Below are 7,336 nucleotides of genomic sequence, written 5' to 3' on the forward strand. Positions count from 1 at the left end.
GCTTTCTCTTCCTCCTATATATATATATGAGTTCTCTGTTCATTCTCAGGCATTGAAAATATTTGGGTTTTCAATCCCTTTGTTGTTTAAAGTTCTATCTCTTTGGTTTTCTGTTTTTCAAAGTGTCTTGTTCCATGTTGAAAACAATTTGAAAAACAACAAACCATTCAATCATTCATACATATCATATCTTGCATCCCATGAGGTCATTTGGGTATTGCAAACTTCAAAGGTGAAATCTCCAAGAAGAACTTGCTACGTTCATAGCTGAGATTTCTGAGTTGTTCACTTGTGTAAACAATTAGCAAGAGTTAAGTACAAACAGTCTAGTGAGTCAGTCTAGAATGGTTGCCGAGTTCAGTGCAATCACTGTGTTGTAATCTTGTAATTTGGTTTCATAGTGAATTGGTTTTGGTCTTTCAAGAGTTAAAGGCCACGCAGATGTTTTCCCTTGATAGGGTGTTTACTGCGTTAACAAAAATTTGTGTTCTTTAATGCTTTAGTTGGTTTGCTTGATTGTTCAATATATTCTGTTCAATATCAGCACTCAGGATTGATCACCCAGTTGCAATCCCTGAGAAAGTTTTGAACGAAAAAAAATTGGTTGTGAGCCTATTCACCCCCCTCTAGGCTCCTTCTAGGATCTTCACTATATAAACACATAACCAGCATTTCAAGGAACAATATTACTCAAGGGTATATAAAAGTAATATATGCAAATACACCCATGGACTTTATAAGATATATGAAGTCTTATGTTTACGAATCAATAGACCTAGTACGAGCTCTATGGCATGATTTACCTTTCAAAATTATTTAGAGGTTTGAGTTTACTTATCCTCCTGAAATATAAGCTCATGCATATGTGAACATTAACAGTTCCTTAAAGATAGAAATTGTAGAATATACCAGGCATTAATGAAGAGCCCCAATATATATTAATTGTGTCAGCCCTACCTGGAGTGCCAAAAGGACTTCAAACACTTCACTGAATCTTATAACGAGAAGAAGCTCATGCCGTACAAGTATTTATATGGCTGTCTATTCTTCAATAGTAGATTAATTTAGAACTTCCTAGTGTCAATTACTTTTCAACAGTTATCATGCCAACAGTTGCTTTCACTTGCAGGTAGAGCCTGCCTATTCATTCTACAGTGGGACTGTGTCAATTACTTTAGGTTGATAGAAGAATAGGCAGGAAAATGAAGTGCCATAGCGACATGCTTATGAAAGTGTCTTGCTTTACCTAGAGTGGCAAAAAGACTATAGTCATATACTCAAAATAAAAACTCCACTGTAGGTTAATTAGATCATCTCAACACCTAGAGTGGCAAGAAGAACAGTTCTAGTTACTTCCGCATGTGAGTTTTAAATCTTATTATATGCTGACATTGATCTCAGGAGCCATAGTCATTTAAAGCTCCTGTGGGGAGCAAGGATTCCAACTTCTAATACCAATATCACAGGTTGTTGATCTGATACTAAGGTTTAGTTAAAATCTTTTACATGGGACTGCTATGAGCAATATATATGTGAAAAGCTTTAACTAAAACTGGATCAAGACGATTATAAATTCTTCTATTTGAGTTTTGTGAATAAAGCTTATTGTGAAGTTTTACAATGAATTAGGAGACATAGATTTGCTAAAGGCAAACAACACAGCAACCAAGAGAAAACAAATACTCAGAAAATCAATCAACCATCTGCAACAGTCATATATATAGGCCTCAACAAAGGCTAGTTGAATTTAAATTGCAGAAACCTTAAAACTGGAACATATATGAAAAGGAATTTCGATTAGCATACACCTGGGTTTGAGAACTTTATGAAGGTTTGGTTATTAGATTAAGGTTTGGTTAGCAACGATCCAAAGGCAAAATAGAAGATGCTGAGGTTATTCGATTAAGGTTTCAACAAGTTTTGATGAAAAATTTAGATTGTTGAATTCTTAATTGAGGAACCCTAGTATCTAGTGCAACCCAGATTTGGAGCTGACCGTTATGATATCAACAGTAAAGTTTTGCTCAGTCCCAGTTTATATGCAGGCCTTTTGGGTAGTCAGTTGTGGGTTGGGCTTTTGTAAAACAGGTCCAGATCAAACACGACTATAGATTCTTCCCCCTTCGGTTATTGGGTTTTTCAAAATTATTATTATTACTTTTTTTTTTAAATCAAAATTTAAAAGGATACTTAATCGAGCACAACGGCTCTGATTCCAAATGAAAATTAAGGTTATAGATATCTGTATTGTACTCCACATTAATCTTACACTATAGTCGATACAAAAAATTAATCTCCAATTGAAAGAGGAGCAAAAAGAGAGAGAGAGAGAGAGAGATAGAGACAAAGACGAAGTAATATGGTAAACAGCATTCAATTCGCATATTAATTAACCAGAGAGAACATTTATACTTCAACTAGAGTATATGGATTTGTTGGAGAAGACACTTGGATGAAAAGATGTATGACAAAAGCATGTAATTTGTGTACTCAAGATGTCGCAATTGTGTATGATATCTAATTTGATATGGGATCGGAGTTGACGAGCAAAACGAACATAGAGAGATCGAGGTATCTTAAATTAGAGAGAGAACCAATGAAATCAGGAATTTGGCTCAACCTAATTGAATTGAGGTCTATATATTCCAAATGCTGCAACTCAATGAGTCTAGGACAAAGTTTACCTTGAAAATGTTGGAAATCTATTATCTCATCTAGTGAAGAAACCATATCCCTCCAAGATGAAGCTGAATAACCATACGATTTAGGTGAAGTTCATCAGAATGTTCTTTGTGTGACTTTATTTAATAAGTTGGTCAAGAAAATTTACCACGAAATTTGGTTGATACCAATGCCAAGTTTGGTATTGGACTGTTTTGTCACTATACACACTCGAGCTATCACATTTAGATTCAAATAAAAAAAAAAGATGATTGGAAACCTTATCTACTAAGATGAGACAATAACAAATAAGTGCATATCCAACAGTATAAATTAATTTTTAGTTAAATTTAGCTAAAGTTGTGAAATATAGCTATTGATTTAACAATGTTGCTCCAACAATGGTAGCTATTTGTAAATGATATACTATATTTTAGCGAATCATAAACTGACATGTGGACAAAAGAAGAGAGAGAAATATAACTTTTGTTTTAGCTATGTAGGATTCTCTAGCTAAATATAGCTAACAATTTTAGCTACAGTTAAATTTAACTTAGCTATAGCTAGTCTCTTGGAGTTGAATTTTGCTTCAAAAATACTTAAATATAGCTAAAAATCAAATTTAGCTAATCTGTTGGAGATGCCCTAAATTGGTAGTTCAAAGGTATGCATGTTGGTGTATGAAGAAATAGTCCTAGTAAAGCTTCATGTTGTCTCTTCACTACTACAAAAACTGCATCACACAACGGTGGAAATCTGTTGTGTGATGTGGACCATGTCTGTCGTCTATCTCGATGTTGTTTGATGAGCACACTCACACAACGGTGAAACACCGTTATCTGAATATCATAGACACAACGCATTGCTTATAACCGTTGCACCAATTCTGCGCATGCCAATGCCAGAAATTGGATGCGGTGCATTTTCGATGGTGATCAGACAACAGAAGTAAGCACACGCTGTTGTTGGTTAACTTCTCACACAACAGAAAAATAACACTCAGACAACAGAAGTAAGTACACGCTGTTGTTGGTTAACTTATCATACAACAGAAAAATATGGCGACTGTTGTTGGTTGTTCCTTCACACAACAGGTATCATAAGTAACTGTTGTATGTGTGAGGCTTCTTCATAAGTCATACAACATCTTATTTCTATACCGTTATGTGATTTAACATTGGACAACTGATATGTATTCGTTCTGTTGTGTGAGTTTTAATGAGACAACAAAATTTAGTTGGTACCGTTGTGTGATTAAAATTGATTTGTTGTGTGATTAACGATATATACATATTCTTACAACGTAATGTAATTGACTGTTGTTTGATTATTTTCAATTCTTTACCTGAAATATTTCCACAAAAATAATGCACAATATATAAGATTTAGGCATTGAAATACTCTAATTCAACAATCTAATGTACCAAAAGAGATAACATTCATATATCCATCCATTTCATAAAACCAAAGAAGGCATTCTTCCTAGCTTGATGGTTGCTGCATTCTAGCTAATTACATTGAAAGATAGCAAAAGCTGATACAATATCATTGTTCCAAAAACATCCACATGCTAACACTATTGCATTCAAGTTCCTTCTCCCCACTAGCTAGCACTAATGCAGCTGCACCATCATTGTCCAAGAGAACAACAGAACCCCTTGTGCACTGTTTAAAAAAAAGAGGAATGATGTAAGTTCAGGGGGGAAGAAAAAGATGCAGCTAGAGGAGTTTACCTACTTCAACACCAGGGCATCCAACTATTCTTTTGTCATAGTAGGACTTGACTATAGCAGGTGCTTCCTACAGCACAGAAAACATAATAGCCTTAGTTACATGATAATGTGAGTCGAAGACATCTATACACGTTCTAAATCATGTAAACAAACTTCAACTCTTGATATGGCAGATAGTATGACATTTCATTTTCAACCGAGACAAACAATACGAGATTTCATAACAATCTCAAAACTGCAAGATGACAATAAAGAGAACCCATACGAAGATAATTATCTTGCAAGTAGAATCCACCTCCACCACATAGACTTAGAAAGTACACCTATTTCAATTTTAAGGTAGAGGCTTCCTAATGAATCAACATTATGTCCACATCTAGACAAAAGTGTAAAATTGAATCATAACCATAATGGTTCCAGTTCAATGCTTGAAGAAGGGAACGCAGCAAATGGAGAGAAAACATGCAATGCAATCACCTAAATCCAAACCTCATAATTCAATGATGGGAAACCTGACAATCACAAGACTAATTTCAAGAAGAACATAATGAAAACAGTTTAAAATCAAGAGAAGAATAATATCAATAAAACAGTACTTCAGGTAGAAGTCTCTCATAGCACAAAATTGAGTCTGTATACCACTTAAACATAGAACTCACGGATCAAATACATTGCAGGTTATCATCACAATGATTGATTCCAAACATATGACCAAAATATTAAAGAAAGATTAATCATGCATAATATATAACAAAATCCAATAATCTGAAATAACACAAGTGCAAAGAGAAGATATGCATTCATCAACAAGTACTCAGGAATAAGAATCATATTTCTACACCAGATAGATCATAGTAAGTCAGATAAAAGCAGGAAAAAAAAAAACAGAAGAAGAAAGAAGCAAGGAATTCAAAAAAAAAAAGGATTCCATTAGAAAAGAAATAAAAAGGTAAAACGTACTTTGGACCTTCTCCTAAAACTGAAATTGAGACATAAAGGCAGAAACACATCAACTCAAACATAAGCAAATCCTAAAGGATTAAAGAACATTTAAAAAGTCAAGTAACACCAACCCATCTCAGCTGCACACTCACCATCTCACGGAAACCGTTTCATCAACTAATAGAACAATGAGAACCAACCACCAGATAACCCAAACCAAAAGAATTCCAAAGTAAAGCTGGGAAAGAGATATAACAAGCAAAATTTCAAGTACAAAGTCACTCACACTAGCAAGGAAATCCTACATTAAGATGGAAAACTAACTCAATTATTTGGAAGGTAACCTCACATTTGGAACAACATGCTATTGATCAAGAATGAACAACAAGAACATAATATCAAGAAAAGAAACACAAATTCAGAAAATAGAAGTCACTTACAGTTAGGCAAGGCAACATATATAGACAGTAAACAAACCAAAACAAAGCCCTCCACTTCAGAAACTCTCTCCTTTTGTCTTTCTACAAATCTTGATCAAAAGCAGAAAACCAAACTACTCTCGAATTGGGTATTTCTGGTTTTGAGGGGAGAGAAGCTAGAGGGTCTAGATTGATTTTCAGAAGCATTTCAATTAATTAGAAGTTTGGAACTAAACTTTTCAATGCGGTTTTCAATTATTTTGGTAAATATTGTCTACAAACTGAAGCAAACAGTGATTAAGGCAATACCTTAAGCAAATTGTGGTGACAAGGTATCCTAGACTTGATAGTTCTCACTATGGGAGATAATTTAATAAATGCAATCAGTTTCATAAAAGCAATAATCTAAATATGTACGTAAGTCCTACCAACAAATCTGCCAACACCAAGAGTTATTCATACGAGTCTTCCAAAGGGATCATCTGAATTTTTAGGTAGTCGTCCACCCACCAGCCTACCTGCTCATTTACAGAGAACAGTTTAAGGACATAACAAAAAGAACTCACCTCAAAGCACACTAAACCGACAAGAGTAGGAAAAATGAGCAAAAGTATAAGGAAATTAATATCAGAGTTGACAACTTAGAAATAAAATCAATACAACCAGCATTCTTACTCTTTCCAAGGCCAAGGTGCCTATATGAGTTCTTCCACCACATGTATAACTCTGTTGGTAATTAAAACTTCTGAACATTTGGAAAACACACACAAAAGCAAACAAACCACTGAGTGCTCTAATCCCAAAGCTACCAATTATTAGATACATAAAAGATAATGATCCAAGAAATGCATACAAATGAACATAATTGCCTAAATCAATCATGCTCATCTATACAAGTGCTATAGCAGATCCGATCCATATGTTTCGTGGAAAGAAAAATGATTAGCTTAATAGGATCGATCCCATCAAAGTGCACAGAGTTATAAAAAAAAAATTATGAGACAAGTATCAGGTAGGCCTTAAGTTTCTAACAAGAAAGACAATAGTCCAGGGGATTGGCTTAGCTATGGTAATCCATAAAGGTAACTGATATATAAACAAGTGCTCTATTAGAAGTTCATCTTGACTAGCTTTGAGCTCCCTTTCTTTCTATTAAAAGTGTGGACACAAAGTATACATTAGATAAGTAACAAAGACATTATCCAAAAGAAAAGGATAAGTAACAAATAGAAAACAGAGAATCATACCTTTGAGTACCCAAAATCACATATTTTTAAGCAAGGAGCTGGAAAAAGAAGCGAGCCTAAACAAAAAGAAACTACACATATCAGCAAAGCAAAACAGTAAGAAAAACAAGAAAGAAAGCAATTTGGAATAGACAAAGCTGAGGAAGGTGGGATCAGATGGACACAAATTGACAATGACTGTGTCGAAAGTATTGACAGAAAACTGGAACTTTCAGCAACAGAAAATAGAACCAGACATTTTGACACAAATAACTAAATAAGAAGAGAGTATATATACCATGCAATATAAGTGATAATGTTACTTGTTGTTCCTGCAGGAAGTCAACAAAAAAAA

General features: G+C 34.3%; 1 long non-coding RNA gene across 1 annotated transcript; it reads right to left on the reverse strand.

The window, feature by feature from the left end:
- Nucleotides 1-4,190: 4,190 nt before the first annotated feature.
- LOC121051516 lies at nt 4,191-6,050 on the reverse strand. The gene is made up of 3 exons (XR_005805946.1): nt 5,777-6,050; nt 4,395-4,461; nt 4,191-4,326 (listed from the first exon to the last, which is right to left on the reverse strand). It is a non-coding gene; the product is annotated as an uncharacterized LOC121051516 (long non-coding RNA).
- Between the last annotated feature and the right edge of the window lie 1,286 nt (nt 6,051-7,336).

Source organism: Rosa chinensis, chromosome 1 (assembly GCF_002994745.2).
Source record: "Rosa chinensis cultivar Old Blush chromosome 1, RchiOBHm-V2, whole genome shotgun sequence".
Classification (NCBI taxonomy): Eukaryota; Viridiplantae; Streptophyta; class Magnoliopsida; order Rosales; family Rosaceae; genus Rosa; species Rosa chinensis.